The sequence below is a fragment of the Mustela nivalis genome (assembly GCF_964662115.1).
Source record: "Mustela nivalis genome assembly, chromosome: X".
Lineage (NCBI taxonomy): Eukaryota > Metazoa > Chordata > Mammalia > Carnivora > Mustelidae > Mustela > Mustela nivalis.
This window is the reverse complement of record NC_139040.1, coordinates 116,380,530-116,399,264: the sequence shown is the minus strand read 5'-3', so window position 1 is coordinate 116,399,264 and position 18,735 is coordinate 116,380,530. Positions and strand designations below refer to the sequence as shown.

General features: G+C 43.6%; 1 long non-coding RNA gene and 1 pseudogene across 2 annotated transcripts; one reads left to right on the top strand and one right to left on the bottom strand.

Annotated features, from left to right (window-relative positions):
- Positions 1–2,521: 2,521 nt before the first annotated feature.
- Positions 2,522–12,668, top strand: LOC309855943 (keratin, type II cytoskeletal 8-like; annotated as a pseudogene). Its single transcript has 4 exons — positions 2,522–2,577; positions 7,113–7,170; positions 11,056–11,161; positions 11,348–12,668. The product of its transcript is annotated as a keratin, type II cytoskeletal 8-like (transcript).
- Positions 12,669–17,052: 4,384 nt separating this feature from the next.
- On the bottom strand, positions 17,053–17,990 carry LOC309855717. The gene is made up of 2 exons (XR_014306945.1): positions 17,756–17,990; positions 17,053–17,662 (listed from the first exon to the last, which is right to left on the bottom strand). It is a non-coding gene; the product is annotated as an uncharacterized lncRNA (long non-coding RNA).
- Between the last annotated feature and the right edge of the window lie 745 nt (positions 17,991–18,735).

The following is an 18,735-nucleotide window of genomic DNA, read 5'->3' as shown; positions in this document are numbered from 1 at the left end:
TGACACTGAGCTCACTGAACTCTTGGGGACAAGTTGTCTGGTGACTGTTCACTCTAAGTACTAGTTACGTTCGGCAGAATTCGGTAGGCTCTGTAGTGGTATCTACCTGCTTGTGGGGGAGGAGATCTAGAACTCTCGTCTGTCTCTGCTCATTAAGTATTTCCTTATATTAGCCAAAAACCCTGGCAATGACCAAACAACCACACTGGGTCAGGTTCCTTTAAAGAACGCTGGGAGGCCTGCAGGTGTTGGCAGAATAGCCATGAGAGGGCCCTAAGGAGGTCAGATTCAGGAGGCAAGTCAGAAGAGCATGGTCCGCAGAACACCCATCCCTGCAAGTTCATCTTCCAGAGCCGCTCCCTGGAGCCCTGGAAATGTGTGCATCGAGAAGCCATTTCTTCACCTCGTAATCCATGATCTTCCAGGCCTCCAGATCCCAGAATAGCCGCTCCCTGCAGCCTCAGCCCTCTCTCCCTCCCCTGCCCTCCTCCACCAGCCCTGTCCTGCTGGGCTCCTCTCTTGTGGCCACCGGAACAGGTTCGCTGTCCTGTGAATGACGAAATGCACGCAGAGGGGACATGCCCAAGGCTGTTGTGAAGTTCAGGCAGCTGTGCTGAGAATTTCACGGCAACTTCTGCAGTAATTGGGAGATAAAGGCTCACAACACAGAGGACGGGAGACATTTCGAAAGAGGTTAAGCATGCAATCTGGAGTCTTCCACATCCCTGCTTGCACATGTAAAGTGTTTCCACCATCTCTTTATAACCACTTCCCACTGCTTCCCGACACATACGAGCCCACATGCTTTTCCGAAGAGATTATTGATCTCATCTGAAAAACAGTCAATTTCATGTTGCCAAGCAGGGAAATAAGCAGGGAAAAATCAGGCTACATTTTAAAAGGACCGAGCTTTGTGTAAGAAGAAAAGCAGAAAATAGAAAAAATAAATAAATTCCATGAGTCTATACTGTAACCTAGGATAATCTGGGCCCTTTGGCAGAAGCTGTTTGGCAGCTTTGGTTATGATATCTGTTCTACTGTTTGGCCAGGATGGGATTTTTTAAGGCATTCATGCAGCTCATTAAATATGTTATTATGTTGGCTTATGTTTCTCTTTCAATTTAAGAACTCAGCTCTTAGAAAACATTTGCCTGAAATGAGTCCAAGTAGTTTAAGCCTCAGAAGCAAATCCATTTTGACTAATAAAAGACTAATTCTCTAAATAAGCAAGATGGTTTTTCTTAAATGAGAATCTAATTGTGAAATCCTATATCCTTAAATTTAGCAAATTACTAGCATAGGCATTTCTAAGCCTATGCAACTTGGATCAGATTTCTCATCATCAGAAAAAGGAATAATTTCTCTATCATCAGAATTTGAAATAAGCTGCAAGAACACAGGCCTCAGCTGGCAATCACCTCTCGAAGTAAACAAACCCATATGCTGGGACCTGGAAGGTTTGGGTCCGCCATGACTTCTTCCATCCCCCCCGCCCCCCCAAAACACAACCCACACCCACCAGCCAGTCACCTTCAGATCTTTACTTGATCGTCTTGTCTGCCCTTTGCTGAGGACTAGGAATGGCTCCCGTCCTTAATGAAATTTTCTTCCTCAAATTCCAGAGACAACACACTAGTTCTCATATTTTCATGTAGAGCAGGTAGTCAGGTGTGACTGATATACTCTCCCAGCCCTCAAGCCAGAACTGCATAAATTGACACACTCTAAAAGAGAAAATTAGCATATAACATCTGGGTCTTTTCACTCAGAAATGCATCAATTAAGAATTAGTCTTCTGGCTATAAACAAATAACTTAGAGCCTGTGTATCTTAACAAAGGCAGATCTCACCACTCCGTCCTGGGGGAAATGCTTTTGTCCCTTGGCATACGTTCAGCCACAAGAGCTGATCAATATTCGGGCTGTATCCTTTGAATTGTTGCAAACATCGTCAGCCCAGTTCTGTCTTTTTATTACAGCCACAGGGTAAAGTCTTTCCTCACACTACCGGGCTCACCAGCAAGCTGTCTTGCAACGCCGTGCGCAGATGACAAAAGTCTAACAAAGGGGAGATTTATGTAATGAAAATAAGCATCAGAGACCAGAGAGGACTCTGAAAAAAATGAAAAGGCTATGCACATAGTTTGAGCCTTTTGGACATGTGTATATCCTAGACTTTTCAAAATAAATTACTTTGAGCAGATCCTCAAACCAAATCATATTCTCTGTTGTCTGTTCCTGCTTATGTGTACCTTCGATGAATTACAAACAGAATGAGTACCTGTATGCAAGGCACTAACTGGGGCCAGGCTGGTGAAACAGAGTCACAGTTCCCCAACCTCAGGAGGGTCACAGTCAGTCAGGGGAGCCAGTCAATTACAGAGAAGGAGCGACCCGCTCAGTCCCACGGAGGTACGGCTTACCCCCACCGCCAGGAAAGATGAACCCTGTGGGGCGCGTGGGAGCAGGGAGGTGGGGGTGAGGGACAGAGACAGATGAGTGCATCGGGAGACGGCGGTAGCATGGATGAAGGCTTGCAAGTGAGAGAGGTGGAGAAGTTGCAAAAGAAGATGGGAAAGTAAGCCAACCGATGGAGAAGGGGTTTTTGGACTGAACCCTAAGACTGGGCTGTTGCTCCCAGTTCTTTCCCCCCTTCATGTTACAGAGCTGACCACAGCTTTACGGTGTGCAGAGCGAACGTCCCTGCCCCTTGACCTTGAGTTTAGCAATATGACTGGCTTTGGCCAATGAAATGGTAGCAGAGAAGGCCCGTGGAAGCTTTGAATGAGCTACTTGGGTTCACCTGCCCTTTTGCGCCCCTGTGGTGGTCTGTGTCCTGAACAAGCTTCAGGGAGCCACTGCCCCGTCAGCCCCGGCCCTAGAATGATACTTAAACCCAACCAGAAACCTGGAGTCCTACCCAGCTGAAGCCAGCCTTGGTGAGCCAAATTGCTGCCAACCTGCAGACCTAACAGCATAAAAATATTTATTTTGGTAAGTCACTCAGATGTAGGGACTGGTTATACAGCAAAAACTGATGAAAATACAAAACTATGGCAAATTTTGCAAAAAGAAATGACACAGACATAGTCGTATTTTAAAACACTCCCTGGCTCCATTATGAGGAACAGATTGAGGGAGAGAAGACCAGTTGGAAGAGGAACACAGCCAAACTGGGAGATGGTTTTGTTAAACCAGAGAAAAGTAAATGATGGTGGCCTTGCCTTGAGCGTCAGTGATAGGGGGCAGAGAGAAGCCCTGACTCTTGTTTAATATGTATTCTTTTAGTGCAGTATTCCTTTATTGTGGGTTTTCTTTTTAATATAAAATCTGGTTTCCCCTAAGATCAAGATAAGCACAATCTCTCGAAGACATTAGCGCTCAGGACTGTTCAGCAACCCGGCTTCATTTGTTCATTCAGGATTAGTTCTACTGACATTTATGGAATGTTTCCCAAGTGTCAGGATAATGCAATACACCATCCCTGCCATCGCAAAGGCCGCAGTCCAGGATGGACAGACAGACACATAAGCAAACAATTGCAATAATATATTGAAAGTACTGGGGCACCTGGGTGGGTCCAGTCATTAAGCGGCTGCCTTTGGCTTAGATCACTATCCCAGGGTTCTAGGATGGAGCCCCACATAGGGTTTCCTGCTCAGCGGGAGGCCTGCTTCCCCCCTCTCCCACTCCCCCTGCTTGTGCTCCCTCTCTTGCTGTGTCTCTCTCTGTCACATAATTAAATAAAACCCTAAAAAATAATAATGCATTGAAAGTACTACAATAAAAATGAGAATAAAACCTACAGGGACATGAAGGGGAAAATAAAATCCTTTATTCTATTAATGTTCCTGGAGACATTTCTATTCATTTGCGTAGGCAGCGGTCTTTGTTTTACCCACTGATACATCACGGGTGCCTGAAAGAAAATGCCTAGCACACATAATTACTGGATGCCTTATAAATATTTAGGTTTCATGCTTAATTTCCTGAACTGTGGCTCGGATTCACCCTTTTGTCTCTCTGCAGTCTGGACCGCCTCAGATAGGATTCCCGTGAGCTGAGACAGTGTTGGCAGGTTCAGGTAGCAAAGCGAGTGTAGGATAAAGACTGAGAAGACGTTGCATTGGGCCACCAGGACGGTCCTGCTGACTTTTGAGGGCAGAGTTTCATTAGAGTGCCGGAGTAAAACACCACACTGCAAACACTAGCTTCTGCACCTTACTTCTTTTCGTTCTAAGTTCTTGAGCAGTAGGGACTGGAATAGTCACCATATGCACTGTAGACGGGATAGGAAAGGTACACAACCAAGAAGGGCCCGCAGGACGGCTACTCCCTTGATGGTGTTTATCATAATGAATTCACCCTGGTCTAAGCCTGGCCCTTGGTTGTTACTGTCTATGAGCTTTATCCCCGAGATCGTGATTCAGACTACCCCACAAGGGACTAAATATGACACCCTAAGATGCTTCATGACGAATTTTTATTGGGAAATAAAACTGCTGAATGGACTTTTTTATTCTTACCTGTCGAACCTGTACATTTTTCCCTTTTAAAGAAGCTATATGGGATATCCAATCGTTAGAATGTGGCTTGAAAGTGGCTTGAGATATTTGGAATTAGAGTAAAGAAAGAGGATTTAAGTGTGAAAATGGAATCGGGTTTGTTTGTTTCTTATAGTTGACAATGTTACATTAGTTTCAGGTGTACAATGTAGTAATTCTACAAGCTTATACATTATGCTGTGTTCACCACAAGTGTAGCTCCCATCTGTCCCCATACATCACCACTGAAAGATCACTGACTGTATTCCTTATTCTGTGCCTTTTATTCCCATAACTTATTCAGTCTGTAACTGGAAGCCTGTATCTCCCACTCTGCTTTCCCCTGCACCCTCCTTCCCTACGGTAACCATCAGCTTGTTCTCTGTTTTTATAGGTCTGATTCTGCTTTTTGTTTATTCACTTTTTTTAGATTCCACTTATAAGTGAAATCATATGGTATTTGTCTTTCTCAGTGCGACCTATTCCACTCACCACAATACCCTCTAGGTCCATCCATGTTGTCTCCGATGGCATCATGTCATCCTTTCTCATGGCTGAGTAATATTCCATTGTGTGTATATACCACATCTTCCTTATCCATTTACCTGTAGATAGGAAATTAGGTTGCTTCCATATCTTGGGTATTGTAAATAATGCTGAGATAAACATGGAGGTGCATATATCTTTTCAAATTGGCGTTTTTGTTTTCTTTGGGTAAATACCCAGTGGTGGAATTATTGTATCCTGTGGTATTTCTATTTTTAATTTTTTGAGGAACCTCCTTACTCTTTTCCACAGTGGCTGCACCAATTTACATTCCCACCAACAGTGTACAAGGGTTCCTTTTCCTCCACATCCTCACCAACACTTGTCGTTTCTTGTCTTGTTTTAGCCATTCTGACAGGTGTGAAGTGATACCTCATTATGGCTTTGATTTGCATTTCCCTGATGATGAGTGATGTTGAGCATCTTTTCATGTGTCTGTTGGCATCTGGATGTCTTCTTTGGAAAAATGTATGTTCAGGTCCTCTGCCCATTTTTTAATCACATTGTTTAGATGGGATTTTTTTTTTTTGCCTTGTTGGTTGGTTGGTTTTGAGTTGTCTAAGTTCTTTATACATTTGGATATTAAACATTTATCAGATACATCATTTGCAAATATCTACTCACATTCAGTAGACTGCCTTTTTGTTTTGTTAATGTTTTCTTTTGCTGTGCAAAATCTTTTTATTTTAAAGGGTTTTTTTTAATTTATTTATTTGACAGACAGAAATCACAAGTAGGCAGAGAGGCAGGCAGAGGGGGGGGGGAGGCAGGCTCCCTGCTGAGCAGAGAGCCCGATGCGGGGCTCGATCCCAGGACCCTGAGATCATGACCCGAGCTGAAGACAGAGGCTTTAACCCACTGGGCCACCCAGGCGCCCTGTGCAAAATCTTTTTTTATGTGCAAAATCTTTTTAAATCTTTTTATTTTGAGGTAGTCTCCCCCCCCCTTTTTTTTTTTTTTGCTTTTATTATTTCTCTTGCCTTAGGAGACATATCTAGAAAAATGTTGCTAAAGCAAATTTCAGAGAAATTACTGCCTTTTTTTTTTAAGATTAAAAAAATTTTTAAAGTAATCTCTACACTTAATGTTGGTTTCAGACTCACAACCCCAAGATCATGAGTCACATGCTGTACTGACAAAGCCAGCCAGGCAAAACAACCTCTGCTTGTTTTTTTCTTCTAGGATTTTTTTATGATTTCAGGTCTAGAATTTAGGTCTTCAATTCATTTGGAGCTTATTTTTGTGTATGGTGTTAAAAGGTGATGTAGTTTCATTCTTTTGCACGTAGCTGTCCAGTTTTCCCAGCACCATTTATTAAAGAGACTGTCTCTTCCCCAAAATGGAATCAGGTTTCTTTAGATTGCCATAATTTCAGGGTTTGAAGCATCACACATTTTGGACATTTGTTGAGACTCACAGTGGATGCATTCCCCAGGATAGTGTGTAGAATATTTACCCAGCTCACCATGCTTTTTTTTTTTTTTAGGGCTCCATTACTGACCAAATCTTGCTTCTGACTGACACTTAGGTTTCTACAAAGCTTTTGAGGACAATTCCCTACCTCAAGGCCATGTAGCTCTCCTACATGGTATGCTTCAATCCAGAAAGGTTGAAGAGGTGAATGCAATTTGTGAAAATAATCTGCAAGTGAAGTAATGCTAAATAAATTAAAATTTGACTGGCTCTTCTTATAAAGCTGGTTGTAGGCCCATAATGTTGGCGCCCTGATTTTCATTTGGGGTTATACCTCCATGACAAAGGGTTAGGGAAAATTTCACAGCTGTTTGTTTGAACAGTCCTTAGTCTTTCAGTGAACCACAAATTAATAGACCGTTCTGTTAGTGATGCATTCACCTTTACATCTCCCCCCAATTTACCCTTAATTGACTCAGCAGTTTCAAGATAAAATTGTATGGTACTGAATAAAATGTAAGCACACACATGTAAATAATATCACCATAGATCACCATTTCTTATCAAATTTAGCCTGTCTGCATTTACCCATGCATTTATTGCTCTGCAGGTTATTGGAACAGAACAGCAGATTTCGATTGGCAGTGACTTTCAAATCACCTGGTCCAGTGGGAATGGCAGCATCTTGCAACTTTTTCCATCTTAACTGGAAGGGGAAGTTCTTTCTCACTTACTTAAAAAACTTGATTGGCTTGTTAGTATTTCCACTACAACTGGTACTTGGTTTCCTGCATAAATTGTTGTTTTTCTTTTGAGGTATCTGTACTCCTCGGAGGTTGGGTTATTTTGGCCTTTGAACTCCTATACCCATGGAGGCCCTAATCTGAGTCAGCTCTGAAGTTCAAGGGAAGCAGCAAGGAGTACTTCCTATATGCAAGCTTGCACACAAGGCTCTAACTATATCATTTGCTGGGGACAGGATGGTGAAAGAGTCACCTGTTTACTGTCATCCCACTGGACAAATTCTCGGGCTTAGGGTACACCTTTGGACTCTCAGAGTAGTGGCACTTGGAGAAGGCAGTCCACCCTGTCTTCAGCCATGCTGCAGCACCCCAGGAGCACCTGGGCTCTGCTTAAATTACTCCCACAGTCCCCCACATCCTTGTTTTGGTCTTACTTGATTGTGCCCCTCAAGAGAAGTCCTGCATTTGCTTTTCCCAAGAGCCCTGAAAATGATCCAGTCTACAATCATCTCTTAAACTAATTTCCTAGCATGGGGCTGCCAGACCACAGAGGTAATATGAATTCGGACTGAAAGCGACCCTCAGTAAAGGTGATAATTATTCATTCCCGTGGATGTGTGTGTGTGTGTGTGTGTGTGTGTGTGTACCCCCTCACTCAAAGGTCAGACAAGCATAGCAAGCTTCTTTGTTTTCTACCTCAGCTAATAAATGGCTTTGCTTTCTAGCCCACTATAGCCCTCTCATGGTCCCAAGTTTATACAAGGTTCTTAGTTCCAGCTCCCCATCTTGTCTGCTTCCAGACCCTTTTCTCTGGACCCCCAAGGCCCTTAAAATCTAAGCATCTTGGTTACAAAGATTAAGAGTTCTCTCTTCCCCTCCAGAGGGAATCCATGTCAGCAGCTCCTTACCACCTGGAACTGTAGGCCCAGCTCTGATTTTGGCTTTGAAATATTTCCCTTACTCTCCTAATGATGCATTTAAAATGATACTTGCCAGGGTGCCTCAGAGGCTCAGTCGCTTAGGCTTCCAACTCTTTTTGGCTCCAGTAGTGATCTCAGGGGCATGGGATCAGGCTCCGAGTCAGGCTCCAGACTCTGTGCAGGGTCTGCTCCAAACTTTCTCTCCCTCTCCCTCTGGCCCTATCCCCATTCATGCCATAAATAAATAAATGAATGAATAAAATCTGTAGATAAACAGATAGATTAAATGATACTAGCCTCCTCAGGGTGCCTGGGTGGCTTAGTTGGTTAAGCGCCCAACTCCTGATTTAGGCTCAGGTCATGATCTCTTGAGTCATGAGATCAAGCCCCAGTCCGGCTCATGCTCAGATGGAGACTCTGTTTGAGATTCTCTCTCCTTCTGCCCCTCCCCCCACTCACGTGAGAGTATACATAGCCCCCCCATAAATAAATCTTAAAAAATTATTTTTGCCTTCTAACAGAAAGTAAATAAACTTTAAGAAAAGGGTTGAGTGGCACCTGGCTGGCTTACTCAGAAGAACACGTGGCTCTTGATCTCAGGGTTGTGAGTTTGAGCCTCATGTTGGGCATAGAGATTAACAATAAAAAGAATAAAATATAAAAATAAAGAAAAAAAATTTTATAAAAAAGGTGCTCGCCTTATTTTATCTAGCACTTCTTTTTTTTTTTAAGATTTTATTTATTTATTTGACAGAGAGAGATCACAAGTAGGCAGAGAGGCATGCGGAGAGAGAGAGGAAGAAGCGGGACTTGATCCCAGGACCCTGAGATCATGACCTGAGCCAAAGGCAGTGGCTTAACCCACTGAGCCACCCAGGCACCCTTATCTAGCACTTCTAGGTATTCTGTGGTGGAAGGGCTTTCTGTTTACCCAAACTGCCAAGTGGCACAAAATGGAGGTCTTGCAGTAGGAGCCTAAAGAACATGTAAACACGAACATGTCCATGCTCCAGCCTCAGACTGTCTCAGCCTTGCATCCAGCCTTGCATCCACAATGGACCAGGGCCATTGTGATTCTGTGATTCTGATGTGTGTCTCCACTTAAAAACCACTGGAACAGAAAAATAACAAGACTGGATCATTACAGCATGCAAGGAGACTGTTTATATTTTGCTGGAGAATAATCTTTGTCTATTTTTCCAAAGAAATGAAACCTTTATTGGCATCTACAAAGATAAAATGCTGTTGCTACAGATGATTGCCTTTTGATGGTTAGTTCTTTTTATAGCTAATTGGATGCAGAAGAATTTGTTGAAATTATGTATTATTATATAGTAGACAATTCCATTTTCTGAAAGGTAAGAAAAAATAGATGTTTGCATCATGTTTCCTGCATGAAAACTTTTCTTGGCCAAAATTTTGCTGAGCTCTGAAAACAGTTTAAATTTTTTGCATCATTTCCTTTGGCCTGTCAGTATGCCAAAAACCGGTATCAGAGGTTTTGACCTTTGGCAATTTTGTAGCTGAATAGATAATAATTCAGCAATTTTTAATTGTGCCACTGATAAGATAACTGAATAAGTAAATGAAAATTTCCAAGTGCCAAGTACAGATATCCAGTTTGCAGTTCTCACCAACACCCATTGAATCCAAGTGGCAAAAATGTCCATTGTGAATACTGTACATAATACTGTACAGAATTTGTCCAGAAGATACAAGCTAAATTTTTCAAGTCAGAAATTATTGTTGACAATCGAATTATTGTTGACACAATATATGCTGTATGTGAAAGTGATAAAAATTGAAATTTTAAAAATTAGCTTTCTGCAAATTTTGTAGTTATCAAAAAATATTAGAAAATAAATGGAGGGGTACCTGGCTGGGTCCATTGGTGGAACATATGACTCTTAATCTCAGGGTTGTGGATTCAAGACCCATGTTGGGTGTAGAGATTACTTTAAAAAATTAAAATTTTTAATGGAAAGAAATGAGAAGTTTCTTCTCCTGTTGTTTTGACAATCCTCATTATATTATCTAAGCAGTGTCTCCTTGCCCCATTTTAAACCAGGCAAAAATCCATATTCCATATACCATAAGTTATTTTTTTAAAGATTTTATTTTGGGGGTATCTGGGTGGCTCAGTAGGTTAAGTGGCTGCCTTCAGCTCAGGTCATGATCTCAGGGTCTGGGATAAGCCCTGCATCAGGATCTCTGCTCAGCAGAGAGCCTGCTTCTCCCTCTCCCTTGCCCTCTGCCCCTCCCCCGGCCCCACACCATACTCCCTACTCGTGCTCTCTCTCGCTCTCTCTCTCAAATAAATAAAATCTTTTAAAAAAAGATTTTTAAGTAATCTGTACACCCAATGTTGGGCTAAAACTCACAACAATGAGATCAAGAGTCCCATGATCTTCTGACTGAGCCAGCCAGGCCCCCCCATGATACGTTTTACAGGAGGTGTCTCATTTATTCCTTGCAAGAACCCCTGCTCATATTATCCACATTTTACAAATGAGAAATGAAGTATTGTACGAGACTGCACAACTGATAGGTGGTAGAGTTTTGATTTGAACCTAGAGCTTGTATGTTTAAGAAAACTGCACTGAGGCATGCTGGGGTGGCTCAGTCAGTTGAGCGTCTGCCTTCGGTTCAGGTCATGATCTCAGGTTTCTGGGATCGAGACCCACATCAGGCTCCCTATTCAGTGGGGAGTCTGTTTCTCCCTCTGACTGCTGCTCTCCCTGCTTGTGCTCTCTTTCTGACAAATAAATAAATAAATAAAATCTCAAAATAAAATATTAAAAAAAGGAAACTGCACTGGCTCTTACATTTAAAAAATTAAAAAGCCCCCACATATAAGCAGCTTCTTATGTCCTTCTCGAACCTCTCTCAGGTTCGCCTACCCGCCTCCACTCTAGCCTCCACCATATCCATCAGGGTGACCCAGAAGTCCTACAAGGTGTCCACTTGCAGCCCCCAGAGCATTTCAGCAGTCACAAGTACACATCCTTCTCGAACCTCTCTCAGGTTCGCCTACTTGCCTCCACTCTAGCCTCCACCATATCCATCAGGGTGACCCAGAAGTCCTACAAGGTGTCCACTTGCAGCCCCCAGAGCCTTCAGCAGTCACAAGTACACATCCTTCTAGAACCTCTCTCAGGTTCGCCTACTTGCCTCCACTCTAGCCTCCACCATATCCATCAGGGTGACCCAGAAGTCCTACAAGGTGTCCACTTGCAGCCCCCAGAGCCTTCAGCAGTCACAAGTACACAAGTGCACCTGGCACCCACATCAGCTCTTCAGCCTTGTCCCATGTGGGCTTGGCACTGGCGTGAGGATGGTCCGGAGCCACCGTGTGGCCAGGGGTATGAGGGGCCTCACTGCTAGCTCAGTGCCTGCTGAGCCCCCTTAAGCTGGAGGTGGACCCCAGCATCTAGGCTGGATGGACCCGATTTAAGCTGGTGGACCCCAGGAGAAGGAGCAGTTGGAAACCCTTGACAAGTTTGCCTCCTTCATCAACAAGGTATGGCACCTGGAGCAGCAGAACAAAATTCTAGAGACCAAGTGGAGCCTCGTGCAGCAGCAGTGAACAGCTTGGAGCAACAACGACCACGTGTTTGAGAGCTATCACAACAACCTTTGGTGGCAGCTAGACCCCCTGGGCCAGGAGAAGCTGACGCTGGAAGTGGAACTTGGCAACATGCAGGGACTGGTGGAGGATTCAAAAATAAGTAGTAGGAGGAGATCAAAGAGCATGCAGACATGGAGTATGAATGTGTCCTAATCAAGCAGGAGGTGGATGAAACTTACATGAACAAGGTAGAGCTGCAGTCTCACCTCAAAGGACGGACCAACAAGATCAGCTTCTTAAGGCAGCTGTATGAAGAGGTCAGTGAGACACAGACTCAGATCTCAGACACATTCGTGGTCCTGACCATAGACAACAGCTCCTCCATGGATCTGGACAGCCTCATTGCCAAGGTCAAGGTCCAGTACAAGGACATCACCAACCATAGCCAGGCTGAGGCTGACACCATGTACTAGATCAAGTACAAGGAGCTGTGGATATTGACTAGAAAGCACGGTGATGGCTGCTGTCACACGAAGATGGAGATTTCCGAGATGAACAACAACATCAGCCAACTCCAGGCTGAGATGGAGGGCCTCCAAGGCCAGAGGGCTTCCCCAGAGACCACCACCACTGCTGCAGAGCAGTGTGGGGAGCTGGCTCTTAAGGATGCCAATGCCAAGCTGGCCGAGCTGGAGGCCACCCTGCAGTGAGCCAAGCAGGACATGGCATGGCAATTGCATGAGTAAGAGGAATTCGTGAACGTCAAGCTGGCCCTGGACATTGAGATCACCACTTACTGCAAGCTGCTGGAGGGCAAGGAGAGCCAGCTGGAGTCTGGAATGCAGAAGGTGACTCAGGTGGACTCAGCCTACAGTGGCCTCATGAGCCCTGGCCTCAGCTACAGCCTAAGCTCCTTCCAGTCCAGCTTCAGCTGAGGGAAGGCTCCAGTTCCTTCAGCCAGGTCAGCTTCTCCAAGACCATGGTTGTGAAGCTGGTGTGCACAGTACCTGATGTGCAGTCCAGTGAACAGCCACTGTGATCCCTTCCAGCTCTCTGCTCCTGAGGCTCCCATAGAGCCTTTGGGGGAAGGAGCTGTGCAAGGTTACATCAGGAACAAGAAACATACCTGAGGCTCAGCCTCAGACCTCAGCCTATCCTTGGAGGCATCTACTGCCTTGGGTACCCCCTCTTGGCCATGCCCCCAACCAAAAGCCAATTCAAGTGTCTTTTTCCAAATAAAGCCATCTGAGGCTCAAAATTTTAAAAATTTTAAAATAAAGAAATAAACTAAAAAGCAGAAACACACAAAGAGGAAACCTACTTAAAGAATAACCTAGGATCAGGGTGCCTGAGTGGCTCAGTGGGTTAAAGCCTCTGCCTTTGGCTCGGGCCCTGATCTCAGGGTCCTGGGATCAAGCCCTGCGTCGGGCTCTTTGCTCAGCGGGGGGCCTGCTTCCCTTCCTCTCTTTGCCTGCCTCTATGCCTACTTGTGATCTCTCTCTGTCAAATAAATAAAAATAAAATATTTTTTTAAAAAAGAACAACCTAGGATCACAATGTTTAATATAAAGTTTCATTGACTAGACCCCTCCAAATATATCCTAAATCCAACAAGCTGTCACTTCCACTGCCTCTCACTGAGACATCACAATCAGGGACCTCAGTGGCTCACACAGCACAGTGTGCTCTTGGGATCAGCAGTATGGACATCACCTGGAAACTGATTAGAAATACAGATTATTGGGGCACCTGGGTGGCTCAGATGGTTGGGTGTCTGCCTTCGGCTCGGGTCATGATTTCCAGGTTCTGGGATTGAGCCCCATGTTGGGCTCCCATCTCAGTAAGGAGTCTGCTTCTCCCTTTCCCTCTGCCTCTCCTCCTTCTTGTGCTCTCTCTCTCTCTCTCTCTCATGAATAAATAAAATCTTTTTTTTTTTTTAAATGCAGATTCTCCACCCCCTCTGCCACCCCACACCTGATTACTCAGAAACTCTGGGGGGGTGGGAGTGGTGAGCTGTGGTTTAATGAGCTGTCCGGGGCCTCTGATGCACATGCAAGTTTAACAACTGGCCTGACAGAAAGGTGCATTATCCCCTCTTCTGACATTATCTCCTCTTAGCCAATCTTAACTGAACCATCTGTCCTTTAAGAGCCATTCTTCTATCTTCTATCTTTACAGAATAAAATTTCACCTTCAAGACCACAATGATCTTCATCAGTTCTTCTCAAATATATGCTTACTTCAACAGCTCAACTGGATCTGCACAAACCCAAAACCTCAGGTCTCCCATGACCCAGATAATTTTCAAGGCTTCATGTATCTGTCTACACACAGAATTCTTTACACTCAAGCATGGAGTGACTGGGTGGCTCAGTTGGTTGAGTGTCCAGCTCTTTTTTTTTTTTTTTTCCAACTCTTAATTTTAGCTCAAGTCATGATCTCAGGGTCGTGGGATCCAGTCCCACATCAGGCTCCATGCTTAGGATCCTCTCCCTCTCCCTCTGTGCCTCCCCACCCCTGCTGGTCTCTCCCTCTCTCTAAATCAAATAAAATAAAATAAAATAAAATGAATAAATAAAAATAAGAAATAAATAAAAAATTCTTTATACAGAAACAGAGTTTAACAACAAAAATAGTTAAAAAGGACTTCTAATCTCTGCTTGTGCCCCTCAAAAGAACACTAACCGTGACTAAAATTAAAGAGCTGAAAATATCAAGTCCTTATATGTCAATAATATCACAACGCAGCTGGAAAAAAATATTTAAATATCAAGTCCAGGCAAGGACATGGAACAACCAGAACTCTCTCACGTTGTTGGTGGGAAATGTACATTGGTACATCCCCTTTGGAAAAATATTTAACAACAAATACTAAGATATAAATATGTCCATTCTATGACCCAGTAATTCCACTCTGGTTATATACCTAACATAAATGAGTAATTATGTCTACACACACACACACACACACACATATATACATTATGTATACACACACACACACACACACACAAACAAGAATGTTCATAGCATTTATAATAGACAAACTCTGGAAATATCCAGATGTCTGTCAAGTAGACAGAAGATAATTAATTTGTGAAATACTACAAATAACCTGTTTCTAACTTTAAAAAAATAAAGGTAACTTTTGCTACCTACCAATAGTATTGATATCTTTTTCTTTAAAGAATTTATTTATTTATTTGACAGAGAGATCGCAAGTAGGCAGAGAGAGGGGGAAGCAGGCTCCCCGCTGAGCAGAGAGCCTGATGTGGGGCTCAATCCCAGGACCTCAGGATCATTACCTGAGCCACCTAGTCACTCCAACAGTACTGATGTCTTACAGATGTAATGTTGAGTGAAAGAAAACAGACACAAGAGAGTACATACGGTATGATTCCATTTTTAGGAAGTTGAGAAAATAGACAAAAACTAATCTGTGGTGATAGAAACTAGAAGAGTGATTACTTCTTAGGGAGCAGACTGGGAAGGGGATGAGGAAGGCATGTGGGATGCTGGTATATTCTTTATCTTGATCTTGGTGGTGGTTACACAGGTGTAGACATATGTAAAAATTCATCAAGCTCAATCCTTAAGATTGAGCTTAATCCCAGGTTTGACTTGGCTTTTCACTAAATCTTTCCCTCTTGCTCACCACCTCTCAGGTCCAGCTTCTCCTAGGTCCATCTTATTCTTCCAATTCTACATCCTGAAAGGTCTCCAGTAGGATGGCAAAGACAAAATTCTCTTTACTAGACAGTTATGGGGAGAGAGGTAGAGAATCCTCAGCCAGTAATGTATCATATCTTCTCATACACTCAGCTATGAAGTTAATTAAACTTTCCTGTGGAAAAGGTACCACTGAGTAATTATTTCTTTTTAATGATAATGGGTACCCGTACAGACAACAGACTCCTCACTTAAAATGCGGTAAGCTTTGATCTCGCTCTTCTTAGCAATATCTACTAGCCCATACCAGGACCTCCATGCCTCATGGGGTTTTTTTGGCTGAAGGTTATAAAGGTAAAACTGGGAAACAGCAGGACTTCTGTAGAAGGGCAGAAAAGCCAAATTGCAATTTCCTAAAATAGGAATATTGGCAGCACATGTCAACTTTAAAAGGAACTGGTCATTGGCACAGAGCACAGAAATAATCAATAGCACTTGCCTGGTATAAGTCCCCAATGTTAAATTTATAGTCTTTGACCCTTTTCCCCTCAACCTAGGGCCTGAGAATAGCTGGGGTTCGGCAGATGTATTCTTAAAGATCTGCAGTAACTTGCCCCTTTAAAAGAAGTCCATAATGGGTTACCAGGGGCTGGGAGGAGGAAGGAATAGAAAGTTATTATTTAATGGGTTCAGAATTTCTCTTTGGGATGATGAAAAAGTTCTGGAAGTAGTGATGATGATTATATACCATTGTAACTGCACTTAATGCCACTTTGAAATGGCTGAAACTGTAATTTTTATGTTTTGTATATTTTACCACTATTTTAAAAAAACAGGTCTGCAGAGACTTCCATTTCCAGTAATATAGCATGTTAGCTATCCTGGAAAACTTCCTAGGACAAAAATGCATAAAATATTAGAAAAGTATTTTAAATATTTCATAAATGCATGGTTGAGGTAGTGGAAAGTAAGGGAAATCCTCAAAGGTTTTGGGTTTTTTTAAGATTTTTTACTTATTTATTTGAGGCAGAGAGAGAGAGAACACAAGCATGGGGAAAGGCAGAGGGAGAGGGAGAAGCAGAGTCCCCACCAAGCAGGAAGCCCATGTGGGGCTTGATCCCACGACCCTGAGATCATGACCTGAGCCATGAAGGCAGACACTCAACCGACTGAGCCACCCATGCACCCTTCAAAGATTTTTTTTTTAAATTCAGGATGAGAAAACATGAATTCAGAGAGGGGAGTAAACTTTAAAACCATGGCCGCCCTGATGTCATCTGCTGACCTTAGCTATTTGAATGTGTCCTCAGTAGGAACAGAAGGTGTAGAAACTGGACCCTTGGTGAGGGAACTAGAGCAGACCAACCATCCCCAGAGTGTGACATTAAAGAAGAAACTCGCCCCTCCTGGCCTTGGCTATAGATGATGGAAGAGAGGGAGAAAAAGTCTCCCTTGAAATTTTCTGATTACACACTAGCCTCCAACAGCTTTGGAGCCTGTAAGTCTCTGTAACTCCTATTGATCCCAAATGAGGCTTCTTTTCAAATACCATCTTTCTTTTAGATGTGGAAAAAAAATCATAATAGATAAACTTTTCAGGTAGTGAAAGACCCTGGAGCCGCACCCAAGAATCGAACAGCACGCCTCCACTGGATGCAAACTGCAAGAGGTTTATTGGTTACACAGGCGCCTGCGGACGCATCAGCCTTTGTGGACTGAGAGTGCCGGGATAAGTTGGGGAGCAGATTATATAGGGCAAGGTTGGGGTGGCGGGAAGCGAGTTTACAGAAGCAGATGCTTGGTTACAGGGATCTGATTGGTTAACTTAAATCAAGCATTGTCAGGCACTGGGTTTAAGGCAAGGACACAACGGTTTGTTCTGGTGGGCCTTGGCTCAGCACTCTGGAAAGTCCCAGGTACACTCTATTCCTCATTTGTCTTTTCTCTTGACAGACCGGGTGATCACAAACAATAGACATCCTGGTATGTGTTGCCATCTGGCTATGGGGACAATCAAGCCTTCAGCAAGGGGAGAGGGGGTGCTGTGGGGACATCAGGTTGCTAAAACAAGCCTTTACCAAGGAGGAAGGGGGTCTTTCAGTAGAATTCACTTAATTCGTTCACCTGTTCTCCATATGACGTATTTTCCAGACCTCTCACCCCACTAACAGTCTTTCTTTGGGTACTTTCTAGTTTGTTCCAGTATCCTCTTCAGGAATGATGGCCACAAGGGGAAATAATAACATGGATTTGGCTCAACCTGAACGGAGTGGAATAGGACTGTTACTGCTGGTGATTGGTGTGATACTTATCTACTACTTGATAACAAATTACACCAAAACTGAGTCCTCACCATTCTGTGGGTCAGGAATCTGGGCACAGCTTAGCTGGGTCCCCTGGCTCAGGGTCTCTCACAAGGTGACAGTCGAGTTGTCATCTGGGCTGCAGTCATCTCAAGGTTCCGTCTGAGAAGGATCTGCTGCCAGCCCTGCTCATGAGGTTGTTGGTCTGAAGGCTTCAGTTTCTCACTAGGCGTTAGGCTGAGGCTGCACTCAGTTCCTTGCCTCTTGACAGGACAGCTTAGGACATAGTAACTTGTCTCATCAGAGTGAGCAAGTGAGAAGAGCGAGAAAGAGAGAGAGAGAATAAGGAAGACAGAAAACACGGTCTTTTTTTTTTTTTAAGATTTATTTATTTATTTATTTGACAGAGATTACAAGTAGGCCGAGAGGCAAGCAGAGAGAGGGAGGGAAAAGCAGGCTCCCCGCTGAGCCGAGAGCCCATGCGGGGCTCGATCCCAGGACCCTGGGATCATGACCTGAGCCGAAGGCAGAGGCTTTAACCCACTGAGCCACCCAGGCGCCCCAGAAGGCACAGTCTTTTATAACATAATCATGGAAGTCACACCCCATCATTTTGGCAGTATTGTATTTGTTAGAACCACGTCACTAGGTCTAGTCCACATACAAAGCAAGGGGATTAGGCGAGGCATAATCACCAAGAGGCAATGATCATTGGGAGCCATTTCAGAAGCAGCTTATCACAACTGGACTCCACACCTCTAATCCATCTCACTGAGACTAAAAAATTGATGATTTAGATTTAAGTGACCCCTCAGGTTAGTGGGGTCTTTAGGTACTTTAGTAAATGTTACTCCTCTCTGGAGGAACTTACCTTAAGCTCAGGCATTAATTACTTCCACCAGATAGAATTCCAACAAACATGAGTTTGCAATAAAAAGTGAAAAAAACACACATTATCATGAGCAATAATTAGCAGAAACAAAGGATCAGAACAGCCAATATTATAGATACTGGAATCACCAGATACACA